General features: G+C 46.7%; 1 protein-coding gene across 3 annotated transcripts in view; it reads left to right on the forward strand.

Moving 5' to 3' along the window:
* LOC129817820 (DNA (cytosine-5)-methyltransferase 3A-like) overlaps nt 1–12,500 on the forward strand; it is a 151,474-nt gene that overhangs the window by 7,666 nt on the left and 131,308 nt on the right. The window lies entirely within an intron of this gene.

Raw genomic sequence — 12,500 nt, forward strand, 5'->3', positions numbered from 1 at the left:
ACACCTGTTGTATTCAGCATTTCACTGTGAGGTCTACTACACCTGTTGTATTCAGCATTTCACTGTAAGGTCTACTACACCTGTTGTATTCAGCATTTCACTGTAAGGTCTACTACACCTGTTGTATTCAGCATTTCACTGTGAGGTCTACTACACCTGTTGTATTCAGCATTTCACTGTGAGGTCTACTACACCTGTTGTATTCAGCAGTTTGCAGTGGGCAGTGGGCAGTTTGCAGTGGGCAGTGGGCAGTGTGATGGCGATTGCATGGTCTGTGGACCTATTGGGGTGGTAAGCAAATTGAAGTGGGGGGGTCTAGGGTGTCAGGTAGAGGTTATATGACACAAACACATTCAGAGGCTAATAATGTAAGAAATAATACACAAAAAAACAAAAATACTGCAAAGTTGTTTAGGAGCCAGAAGCAGAGCTGCCATGTCTGTAGATCCAACTAAATGTATATATAATACACTGAGTGTACAAAACATTAGGAACACCTTCCTAATATTGAGTTGCATTAGTTTCACCCCCTTCTGCCCTCAGAACAGCCTCAGTTCATCAGGACATGGACTCTACAAGGTGTTCAAAGCGTTCCACAGGGACGCTGGCCCATGTTGACTCCACAGGGACGCTGGTCCATGTTGACTCCACAGGGACGCTGGCCCATGTTGACTCCACAGGGACGCTGGCCCATGTTGACTCCACAGGGACGCTGGCCCATGTTGACTCCACAGGGACGCTGGCCCATGTTGACTCCACAGGGACGCTGGCCCATGTTGACTCCACAGGGACGCTGGCCCATGTTGACTCCACAGGGACGCTGGCCCATGTTGACTCCACAGGGACGCTGGCCCATGTTGACTCCACAGGGACGCTGGCCCATGTTGACTCCACAGGGACGCTGGCCCATGTTGACTCCACAGGGACGCTGGCCCATGTTGACTCCACAGGGACGCTGGCCCATGTTGACTCCACAGGGACGCTGGTCCATGTTGACTCCACAGGGACGCTGGTCCATGTTGACTCCACAGGGACGCTGGCCCATGTTGACTCCACAGGGACGCTGGCCCATGTTGACTCCACAGGGACGCTGGCCCATGTTGACTCCACAGGGACGCTGGCCCATGTTGACTCCACAGGGACGCTGGCCCATGTTGACTCCACAGGGACGCTGGCCCATGTTGACTCCACAGGGACGCTGGCCCATGTTGACTCCACAGGGACGCTGGCCCATGTTGACTCCACAGGGACGCTGGTCCATGTTGACTCCACAGGGACGCTGGTCCATGTTGACTCCACAGGGACGCTGGCCCATGTTGACTCCACAGGGACGCTGGCCCATGTTGACTCCACAGGGACGCTGGCCCATGTTGACTCCACAGGGACGCTGGCCCATGTTGACTCCACAGGGACGCTGGCCCATGTTGACTCCACAGGGACGCTGGTCCATGTTGACTCCTCAGGGACGCTGGCCCATGTTGACTCCACAGGGACGCTGGCCCATGTTGACTCCACAGGGACGCTGGCCCATGTTGACTCCACAGGGACGCTGGCCCATGTTGACTCCACAGGGACGCTGGCCCATGTTGACTCCACAGGGACGCTGGCCCATGTTGACTCCACAGGGACGCTGGCCCATGTTGACTCCACAGGGACGCTGGCCCATGTTGACTCCACAGGGACGCTGGCCCATGTTGACTCCACAGGGACGCTGGCCCATGTTGACTCCACAGGGACGCTGGCCCATGTTGACTCCACAGGGACGCTGGCCCATGTTGACTCCACAGGGACGCTGGTCCATGTTGACTCCTCAGGGACGCTGGCCCATGTTGACTCCACAGGGACGCTGGCCCATGTTGACTCCACAGGGACGCTGGCCCATGTTGACTCCACAGGGACGCTGGCCCATGTTGACTCCACAGGGACGCTGGCCCATGTTGACTCCACAGGGACGCTGGTCCATGTTGACTCCACAGGGACGCTGGTCCATGTTGACTCCACAGGGACGCTGGTCCATGTTGACTCCACAGGGACGCTGGCCCATGTTGACTCCACAGGGACGCTGGTCCATGTTGACTCCACAGGGACGCTGGCCCATGTTGACTCCACAGGGACGCTGGTCCATGTTGACTCCACAGGGACGCTGGCCCATGTTGACTCCACAGGGACGCTGGCCCATGTTGACTCCACAGGGACGCTGGCTCATGTTGACTCCACAGGGACGCTGGTCCATATTGACTCCACAGGGACGCTGGCCCATGTTGACTCCACAGGGACGCTGGCTCATGTTGACTCCACAGGGACGCTGGTCCATGTTGACTCCACAGGGACGCTGGTCCATGTTGACTCCACAGGGACGCTGGTCCATGTAGACAAATGCTTACCACAGCTGTGTCAAGATGGCTGGATGTCCTTTGGGTGGTGGACCATTCTTGATACACACGGGAAACTGTTCAGCGTTAAAAAAAACAGCAGCATTGCAGTTCTTGACATAAACTGGTGCGCCTGGCACCTACTACCATACCCTGTTCAAAGGCAGTTCAATATTTTGTCTTGTCCATTCACCCTCTGAATGAAACACATACACAATCCATGTCTCAATTTTCTCAAGGCTTAAAAATCCTTCTTTAACCCGTCTCCTCCCCTTCATCTACACTGATTGAAGTGGATTTAACAAGTGACATCAATAAGGGATGCTAGCTTTTACCTGGATTTACCTGGTCAGCCTATGGAAAGGGAATGACATGTTGTACTACCATACTGTACACACAAGAGAGAGAAGGAAGAGACAGAGAAGGAAAACAGAGAGAGAGAGAGAGAGAGAGAGGAGGCTGGGAGAGAGAGAGAGAAAGAGAGAGGGAGAGAGGGAGGGAGAGAGGTAGAGAGGTAGAGAGAGAGACAGACAGAGGATGGGAGACAGAAAAAGGAGGATGGAGGACAGAGAGAGAGGAGGCTGAAATAGACAGACAGAGGATGAGAGAGAGAGGCACAAACAACAAGTGTGCGGTTGAAATTGGCAAAAAACACACACATTTCTTCACACAGGGTCGTGGGGTGAGACAGGGATGCAGCTTAAGCCCCACCCTCTTCAACATATATATCAACGAATTGGCGCGGGCACTAGAACAGTCTGCAGCACCCGGTCTCACCCTACTAGAATCCGAAGTCAAATGTCTACTGTTTGCTGATGATCTGGTGCTTCTGTCACCAACCAAGGAGGGCCTACAGCAGCACCTAGATCTTCTGCACAGATTCTGTCAGACCTGGGCCCTGCCAGACCTGGGCCCTGACAGTAAATCTCAGTAAGACAAAAATAATGGTGTTCCAAAAAAGGTCCAGTCGCCAGGACCACAAATTCCATCTAGACACCGTTGCCCTAGAGCACACAAAAAACTATACATACCTCGGCCTAAACATCAGCACCACAGGTAACTTCCACAGAGCTGTGAACGATCTGAGAGACAAGGCAAGAAGGGCATTCTATGCCATCAAAAGGAACATACATTTCAACATACCAATTAGGATCTGGCTAAAAATACTTGAATCAGTCATAGAGCCCATTGCCCTTTATGGTTGTGAGGTCTGGGGTCCGCTCACCAACCAAGATTTCACAAAATGGGGCAAACACCAAATTGAGACTCCTCCGTGTACAACGTAGAACACCAAATAATGCATGCAGAGCAGAATTAGGCCGATACCCACTAATTATCAAAATCCAGAAAAGAGCCGTTAAATTCTACAACCACCTAAAAGGAAGCGATTCCCAAACCTTCCATAACCAAGCCATCACCTACAGCGAGATGAACCTGGAGAAGAGTCCCCTAAGCAAGCTGGTCCTAGGGCTCTGTTCACAAACACAAACACACCCCACAGAGCCCCAGGACAACAGCACAGTTAGACCCAACCAAATCATGAGAAAACAAAAAGATAATTACTTGACACATTGGAAAGAATTAACAAAAAAACTGAGCAAACTAGAAGGCTATTTGGCCCTGAACAGAGAGTACACAGTGGCAGAATACCTGACCACTGTGACTGACCCAAACTTAAGGAAAGCTTTGACTATGTACAGACTCAGTGAGCATAGCCTTGCTATTGAGAAAGGTCGCTTTAGGCAGACCTGGCTCTCAAGAGAAGACAGGCTATGTGCACACTGCCCACAAAATGAGGTGGAAACCGAGCTGCACTTCCTAACCTCCTGCCAAATGTATGACCATATTAGAGACACATATTTCCCTCAGATTACACAGATCCACAAAGAATTCGAAAACAAATCCAATTTTGATAAACTCCCAAATCTACTGGGTGAAATACCACAGTGTTCCATCACAGCAGCAAGATTTGTGACCTGTTGCCACAAGAAAAGGGCAACCAGTGAAGAACAAACACCATTGTAAATACAACCCATATTTATGCTTATTTATTTTAACTTGTGTGCTTTAACCATTTGTACATTGTTACAACACTGTATATATATAATATGCCATTTGTAATGTCTTTATTGTTTTGAAACTTCTGTATGTGTAATGTTTACTGTTAATTTGTATTGTCTGTTTCACTTTTGTGTATTGTCTACCTCACTTGCTTTGGCAATGTTAACACATGTTTCCCATGCCAATAAAGCCCCTTGAATTGAATTGAATTGAAATTGAGAGATAGGAGGATGGGAGACAGACAGAGGATGAGAGAGAGAGAGAGGAGGCTGAAATAGAGACAGACAGAGGATGTGAGAGAGAGAGAGAGGAGGATGGGAGACAGAGGAGGCTGAAATATAGAGACAGACAGAGGATGAGAGAGAGAGAGAGGAGGATGGGAGACAGAGAGGAGGCTGAAATAGAGACAGACAGAGGATGTGAGAGAGAGAGAGAGGAGGATGGGAGACAGAGGAGGCTGAAATATAGAGACAGACAGAGGATGAGAGAGAGAGAGAGGAGGATGGGAGACAGAGAGGAGGCTGAAATATAGAGACAGACAGAGGATGAGAGAGAGAGAGAGGAGGATGGGAGACAGAGAGGAGGCTGAAATAGAGACAGACAGAGGATGAGAGAGACAGAGAGAGGAGGATTTTTCGGGGCCTGACTGTGGCAGTGGGACTTTCCTCCTGTCTCCCAGTTACCGTCTGGTTGCTTAGCAACAACAGCAGCCCTAAATAACCTGCCAAAGATCAAAATAGACCAAAGAGGGAGAGAGCAGGGGGTGAGAGAGAGCGAGAGACAGGGGGAGAGGGGGAGGGAGAGAGCAGGGGGTGAGAGAGAGGGGGAGGGAGAGAGAGAGGGGGAGGGAGAGAGAGCGAGAGACAGGGGGAGAGGGGGAGGGAGAGAGCAGGGGGTGAGAGAGAGGGGGAGGGAGAGAGAGAGGGGGAGGGAGAGAGAGCGAGAGACAGGGGGAGAGGGGGAGGGAGAGAGCAGGGGGTGAGAGAGAGGGGGAGGGAGAGAGAGAGGGGGAGGGAGAGAGAGCGAGAGACAGGGGGAGAGGGGGAGGGAGAGAGCAGGGGGTGAGAGAGAGGGGGAGGGAGAGAGAGAGGGGGAGGGAGAGAGAGCGAGAGACAGGGGGAGAGGGGGAGGGAGAGAGCAGGGGGTGAGAGAGAGGGGGAGGGAGAGAGAGAGGGGGAGGGAGAGAGCGAGAGACAGGGGGAGAGGGGGAGGGAGAGAGCAGGGGGTGAGAGAGAGGGGGAGGGAGAGAGAGAGGGGGAGGGAGAGAGAGCGAGAGACAGGGGGAGAGGGGGAGGGAGAGAACAGTGGGTGAGAGAGAGCGAGAGACAGGGAGAGAGGGGGAGGGAGAGAGCAGGGGGTGAGAGAGAGGGGGAGACAGAGAGAGAGGGGGAGGGAGAGAGAGCGAGAGACAGGGGGAGAGGGGGAGGGAGAGAGCGAGAGACAGAGAGAGAGAGAGAGCAGGGGAGGGAGAGAACAGGGGGAGGGAGAGAGCGAGAGGGGGAGGGGGAGGGGAAGGGAGAGAGCAGGGGGTGAGAGAGAGCGAGAGACAGAGAGAGAAAGAGAGAGAGAGAGCGAGAGACAGGGAGAAAGAGAGAGAGAGAGAAAAAAAAAAGACAGAGAAAGATGGGGAGGGTGTGTGTGTGTGTGTGTGTGTGTGTGTGTGTGTGTGTGTGTGTGTGTGTGTGTGTGTGTGTGTGTGTGTGTGTGTATATGTGTGTGTGTGTGTGTGTGTGTGTGTGTGTGTGTGTGTGTGTGTGTGTGTGTGTGTGTGTGTGTGTGTTAGCGGGCGGGGGGGGGGCATAGGTTACCTGGGTGGTTTCTATGCTGATCGTCAGGGAAGTGACATCAGAGGTTTAGTCAGCACAGCAGCTCTGGAGACGGTTGCTAAGCAGTTTCTCCTCCTTAGCAACCATTCCACTATCACAGCTGAGAGAGAGCTTTTCTTATTGGTCGGGTTCCTCCTTGCCTTTATGCTTCAACCAGTCACAGATAAAGGAACACTGCAGGGTCACATAGAATGTTTATAGCTGTTGTTCTCAACGAAACACAGACTAAACATTATGACGGATCAACCAGGTTATGTTGAGGGATCAACCAGGTTATGTTGAGGGATCAACCAGGTTATGTTGAGGGATCAACCAGTGTTATGTTGAGGGATCAACCAGGTTATGTTGAGGGATCAACCAGGTTATGTTGAGGGATCAACCAGTGTTATGTTGAGGGATCAACCAGGTTATGTTGAGGGATCAACCAGGTTATGTTGAGGGATCAACCAGTGTTATGTTGAGGGATCAACCAGGTTATGTTGAGGGATCCCACAGTGTTATGTTGAGGGATCCCACAGTGTTATGTTGAGGGATCCCACAGTGTTATGTTGAGGGATCAACCAGTGTTATGTTGAGGGATCAACCAGTGTTATGTTGAGGGATCAACCAGGTTATGTTGAGGGATCAACCAGTGTTATGTTGAGGGATCAACCAGGTTATGTTGAGGGATCCCACAGTGTTATGTTGAGGGATCAACCAGTGTTATGTTGAGGGATCAACCAGTGTTATGTTGAGGGATCCCACAGTGTTATGTTGAGGGATCAACCAGTGTTATGTTGAGGGATCAACCAGGTTATGTTGAGGGATCAACCAGTGTTATGTTGAGGGATCAACCAGGTTATGTTGAGGGATCCCACAGTGTTATGTTGAGGGATCAACCAGTGTTATGTTGAGGGATCAACCAGTGTTATGTTGAGGGATCAACCAAGTTATGTTGAGGGATCAACCAGTGTTATGTTGAGGGGTCAACCAGGTTATGTTGTCAGCCATGTCATGTGATGTGTCTAGTAACAGTGATGTGTCTGTAGTAACAGTGATGTGTCTGTAGTAACAGTGATGTGTCTGTAGTAACAGTGATGTGTCTGTAGTAACAGTGATGTGTCTGTAGTAACAGTGATGTGTCTGTAATAACAGTGATGTGTCTGTAATAACAGTGATGTGTCTGTAGTAACAGTGATGTGTCTGTGACAGAGTGATGTGTCTGTAATAACAGTGATGTGTCTGTAATAACAGTGATGTGTCTGTAATAACAGTAATGTGTCTGTAGTAACAGTGACGTGTCTGTAGTAACAGTGATGTGTCTGTAATAACAGTGATGTGTCTGTAGTAACAGTGATGTGTCTGTAATAACAGTGATGTGTCTGTAGTAACAGTGATGTGTCTGTAGTAACAGTGATGTGTCTGTAATAACAGTGACGTGTCTGTAGTAACAGTGATGTGTCTGTAGTAACAGTGATGTGTCTGTAATAACAGTGATGTGTCTGTAGTAACAGTGATGTGTCTGTAGTAACAGTGATGTGTCTGTGACAGAGTGATGTGTCTGTAGTAACAGTGATGTGTCTGTGACAGAGTGATGTGTCTGTAGTAACAGTGATGTGTCTGTGACAGAGTGATGTGTCTGTAGTAACAGTGATGTGTCTGTAATAACAGTGATGTGTCTGTAATAACAGTGATGTGTCTGTAGTAACAGTGATGTGTCTGTGACAGAGTGATGTGTCTGTAGTAACAGTGATGTGTCTGTGACAGAGTGATGTGTCTGTAGTAACAGTGATATGTCTGTAATAACAGTGATGTGTCTGTAGTAACAGTGATGTGTCTGTAGTAACAGTAATGTGTCTGTAGTAACAGTGATGTGTCTGTGACAGAGTGATGTGTCTGTAGTAACAGTGATGTGTCTGTGACAGAGTGATGTGTCCTGATGTGTGTGTCACATCACTGTGTCATTACACTGTTTTTTAGACCAGAGGAAAGACACAGTGATGTGTCTGTAGTAACAGTGGTGTGTCTGTAGTAACAGTGATGTGTCTGTAGTAACAGTGATGTGTCTGTAGTAACAGTGATGTGTCTGTAATAACAGTGATGTGTCTGTAATAACAGTGATGTGTCTGTAGTAACAGTGATGTGTCTGTAGTAACAGTGGTGTGTCTGTAGTAACAGTGATGTGTCTGTAGTAACAGTGATGTGTCTGTAGTAACAGTGATGTGTCTGTAATAACAGTGATGTGTCTGTAATAACAGTGATGTGTCTGTAGTAACAGTGATGTGTCTGTGACAGAGTGATGTGTCTGTAGTAACAGTGATGTGTCTGTGACAGAGTGATGTGTCTGTAGTAACAGTGATGTGTCTGTAATAACAGTGATGTGTCTGTAGTAACAGTGATGTGTCTGTAGTAACAGTGATGTGTCTGTAATAACAGTGATGTGTCTGTAGTAACAGTGATGTGTCTGTAGTAACAGTGATGTGTCTGTAATAACAGTGATGTGTCTGTAATAACAGTGATGTGTCTGTAATAACAGTGATGTGTCTGTAGTAACAGTGATGTGTCTGTAGTAACAGTGATGTGTCTGTAGTAACAGTGATGTGTCTGTAATAACAGTGATGTGTCTGTGACAGAGTGATGTGTCTGTAGTAACAGTGATGTGTCTGTAATAACAGTGATGTGTCTGTGACAGAGTGATGTGTCTGTAGTAACAGTGATGTGTCTGTAATAACAGTGATGTGTCTGTGACAGAGTGATGTGTCTGTAGTAACAGTGATGTGTCTGTAGTAACAGTGATGTGTCTGTAATAACAGTGATGTGTCTGTAGTAACAGTGATTTGTCTGTAGTAACAGTGGTGTGTCTGTAGTAACAGTGATGTGTCTGTAGTAACAGTGATGTGTCTGTAATAACAGTGATGTGTCTGTAGTAACAGTGATGTGTCTGTAATAACAGTGATGTGTCTGTAATAACAGTGATGTGTCTGTAGTAACAGTGATGTGTCTGTGACAGAGTGATGTGTCTGTAATAACAGTGATGTGTCTGTAATAACAGTGATGTGTCTGTAATAACAGTAATGTGTCTGTAGTAACAGTGACGTGTCTGTAGTAACAGTGATGTGTCTGTAGTAACAGTGATGTGTCTGTAGTAACAGTGATGTGTCTGTAATAACAGTGATGTGTCTGTAGTAACAGTGATGTGTCTGTGGTAACAGTGATGTGTCTGTAATAACAGTGATGTGTCTGTAGTAACAGTGATGTGTCTGTAGTAACAGTGATGTGTCTGTAGTAACAGTGATGTGTCTGTAGTAACAGTGATGTGTCTGTGACAGAGTGATGTGTCTGTAGTAACAGTGATGTGTCTGTGACAGAGTGATGTGTCTGTAGTAACAGTGATGTGTCTGTGACAGAGCGATGTGTCTGTAGTAACAGTGATGTGTCTGTAATAACAGTGATGTGTCTGTAATAACAGTGATGTGTCTGTAGTAACAGTGATGTGTCTGTGACAGAGTGATGTGTCTGTAGTAACAGTGATGTGTCTGTGACAGAGTGATGTGTCTGCAGTAACAGTGATGTGTCTGTAGTAACAGTGATGTGTCTGTAGTAACAGTGATGTGTCTGTGACAGAGTGATGTGTCTGTAATAACAGTGATGTGTCTGTGACAGAGTGATGTGTCTGTAATAACAGTGATGTGTCTGTAATAACAGTGATGTGTCTGTAATAACAGTGATGTGTCTGTGACAGAGTGATGTGTCTGTAATAACAGTGATGTGTCTGTAGTAACAGTGATGTGTCTGTAGTAACAGTAATGTGTCTGTAGTAACAGTGATGTGTCTGTGACAGAGTGATGTCTCTGTAGTAACAGTGATGTGTCTGTGACAGAGTGATGTGTCATGATGTGTGTGTCACATCACTGTGTCATTACACTGTTTTTTAGACCAGAGGAAAGACACAGTGATGTGTCTGTAGTAACAGTGGTGTGTCTGTAGTAACAGTGATGTGTCTGTAGTAACAGTGGTGTGTCTGTAGTAACAGTGATGTGTCTGTAGTAACAGTGATGTGTCTGTAGTAACAGTGATGTGTCTGTAATAACAGTGATGTGTCTGTAGTAACAGTGATGTGTCTGTAGTAACAGTGGTGTGTCTGTAGTAACAGTGATGTGTCTGTAGTAACAGTGATGTGTCTGTTGTAACAGTGATGTGTCTGTAATAACAGTGATGTGTCTGTAATAACAGTGATGTGTCTGTAGTAACAGTGATGTGTCTGTGACAGAGTGATGTGTCTGTAGTAACAGTGATGTGTCTGTGACAGAGTGATGTGTCTGTAGTAACAGTGATGTGTCTGTAATAACAGTGATGTGTCTGTAGTAACAGTGATGTGTCTGTAGTAACAGTGATGTGTCTGTAATAACAGTGATGTGTCTGTAGTAACAGTGATGTGTCTGTAGTAACAGTGATGTGTCTGTAATAACAGTGATGTGTCTGTAATAACAGTGATGTGTCTGTAATAACAGTGATGTGTCTGTAGTAACAGTGATGTGTCTGTAGTAACAGTGATGTGTCTGTAGTAACAGTGATGTGTCTGTAATAACAGTGATGTGTCTGTGACAGAGTGATGTGTCTGTAGTAACAGTGATGTGTCTGTAATAACAGTGATGTGTCTGTGACAGAGTGATGTGTCTGTAGTAACAGTGATGTGTCTGTAATAACAGTGATGTGTCTGTGACAGAGTGATGTGTCTGTAGTAACAGTGATGTGTCTGTAGTAACAGTGATGTGTCTGTAATAACAGTGATGTGTCTGTAGTAACAGTGATTTGTCTGTAGTAACAGTGGTGTGTCTGTAGTAACAGTGATGTGTCTGTAGTAACAGTGATGTGTCTGTAATAACAGTGATGTGTCTGTAGTAACAGTGATGTGTCTGTAGTAACAGTGATGTGTCTGTAATAACAGTGATGTGTCTGTAGTAACAGTGATGTGTCTGTAGTAACAGTGGTGTGTCTGTAGTAACAGTGATGTGTCTGTGGTAACAGTGATGTGTCTGTAGTAACAGTGATGTGTCTGTAGTAACAGTGATGTGTCTGTAATAACAGTGATGTGTCTGTAGTAACAGTGATGTGTCTGTAGTAACAGTGATGTGTCTGTGACAGAGTGATGTGTCTGTAGTAACAGTGATGTGTCTGTAGTAACAGTGATGTGTCTGTAGTAACAGTGATGTGTCTGTGACAGAGTGATGTGTCTGTAGCAATAGTGATGTGTCTGTAATAACAGTGATGTGTCTGTAGTAACAGTGATGTGTCTGTGACAGAGTGATGTGTCTGTAGTAACAGTGATGTGTCTGTAATAACAGTGATGTGTCTGTAGTAACAGTGATGTGTCTGTAATAACAGTGATGTGTCTGTATTAACAGTGATGTGTATGTAATAACAGTGATGTGTCTGTAGTAACAGTGATGTGTCTGTAGTAACAGTGATGTGTCTGTGACAGAGTGATGTGTCTGTAGTAACAGTGATGTGTCTGTGACAGAGTGATGTGTCTGTAGTAACAGTGATGTGTCTGTGACAGAGTGATGTGTCTGTAGTAACAGTGATGTGTCTGTAGTAACAGTGATGTGTCTGTAATAACAGTGATGTGTCTGTAGTAACAGTGATGTGTCTGTAATAACAGTGATGTGTCTGTGACAGAGTGATGTGTCTGTGACAGAGTGATGTGCCTGTAGTAACAGTGATGTGTCTGTAATAACAGTGATGTGTCTGTAATAACAGTGATGTGTCTGTAGTAACAGTGATGTGTCTGTAATAACAGTGATGTTTCTGTGACAGAGTGATGTGTCTGTAGTAACAGTGATGTGTCTGTAGTAACAGTGATGTGTCTGTAGTAACAGTGATGTGTCTGTAATAACAGTGATGTGTCTGTGACAGAGTGATGTGTCTGTGACAGAGTGACGTGTCTGTAATAACAGTGATGTGTTTGTAGTAACAGTGATGTGTCTGTAATAACAGTGATGTGTCTGTAGTAACAGTGATGTGTCTGTAATAACAGTGATGTGTCTGTAGTAACAGTGATGTGTCTGTAGTAACAGTGTTGTGTCTGTAATAACAGTGATGTGTCTGTAGTAACAGTGATGTGTCTGTAATAACAGTGATGTGTCTGTGACAGAGTGATGTGTCTGTGACAGAGTGATGTGTCTGTAGTAACAGTGATGTGTCTGTAATAACAGTGATGTGTCTGTAATAACAGTGATGTGTCTGTAGTAACAGTGATGTG

The sequence above is a fragment of the Salvelinus fontinalis genome, chromosome 20, assembly GCF_029448725.1.
Source record: "Salvelinus fontinalis isolate EN_2023a chromosome 20, ASM2944872v1, whole genome shotgun sequence".
Taxonomy (NCBI): domain Eukaryota; kingdom Metazoa; phylum Chordata; class Actinopteri; order Salmoniformes; family Salmonidae; genus Salvelinus; species Salvelinus fontinalis.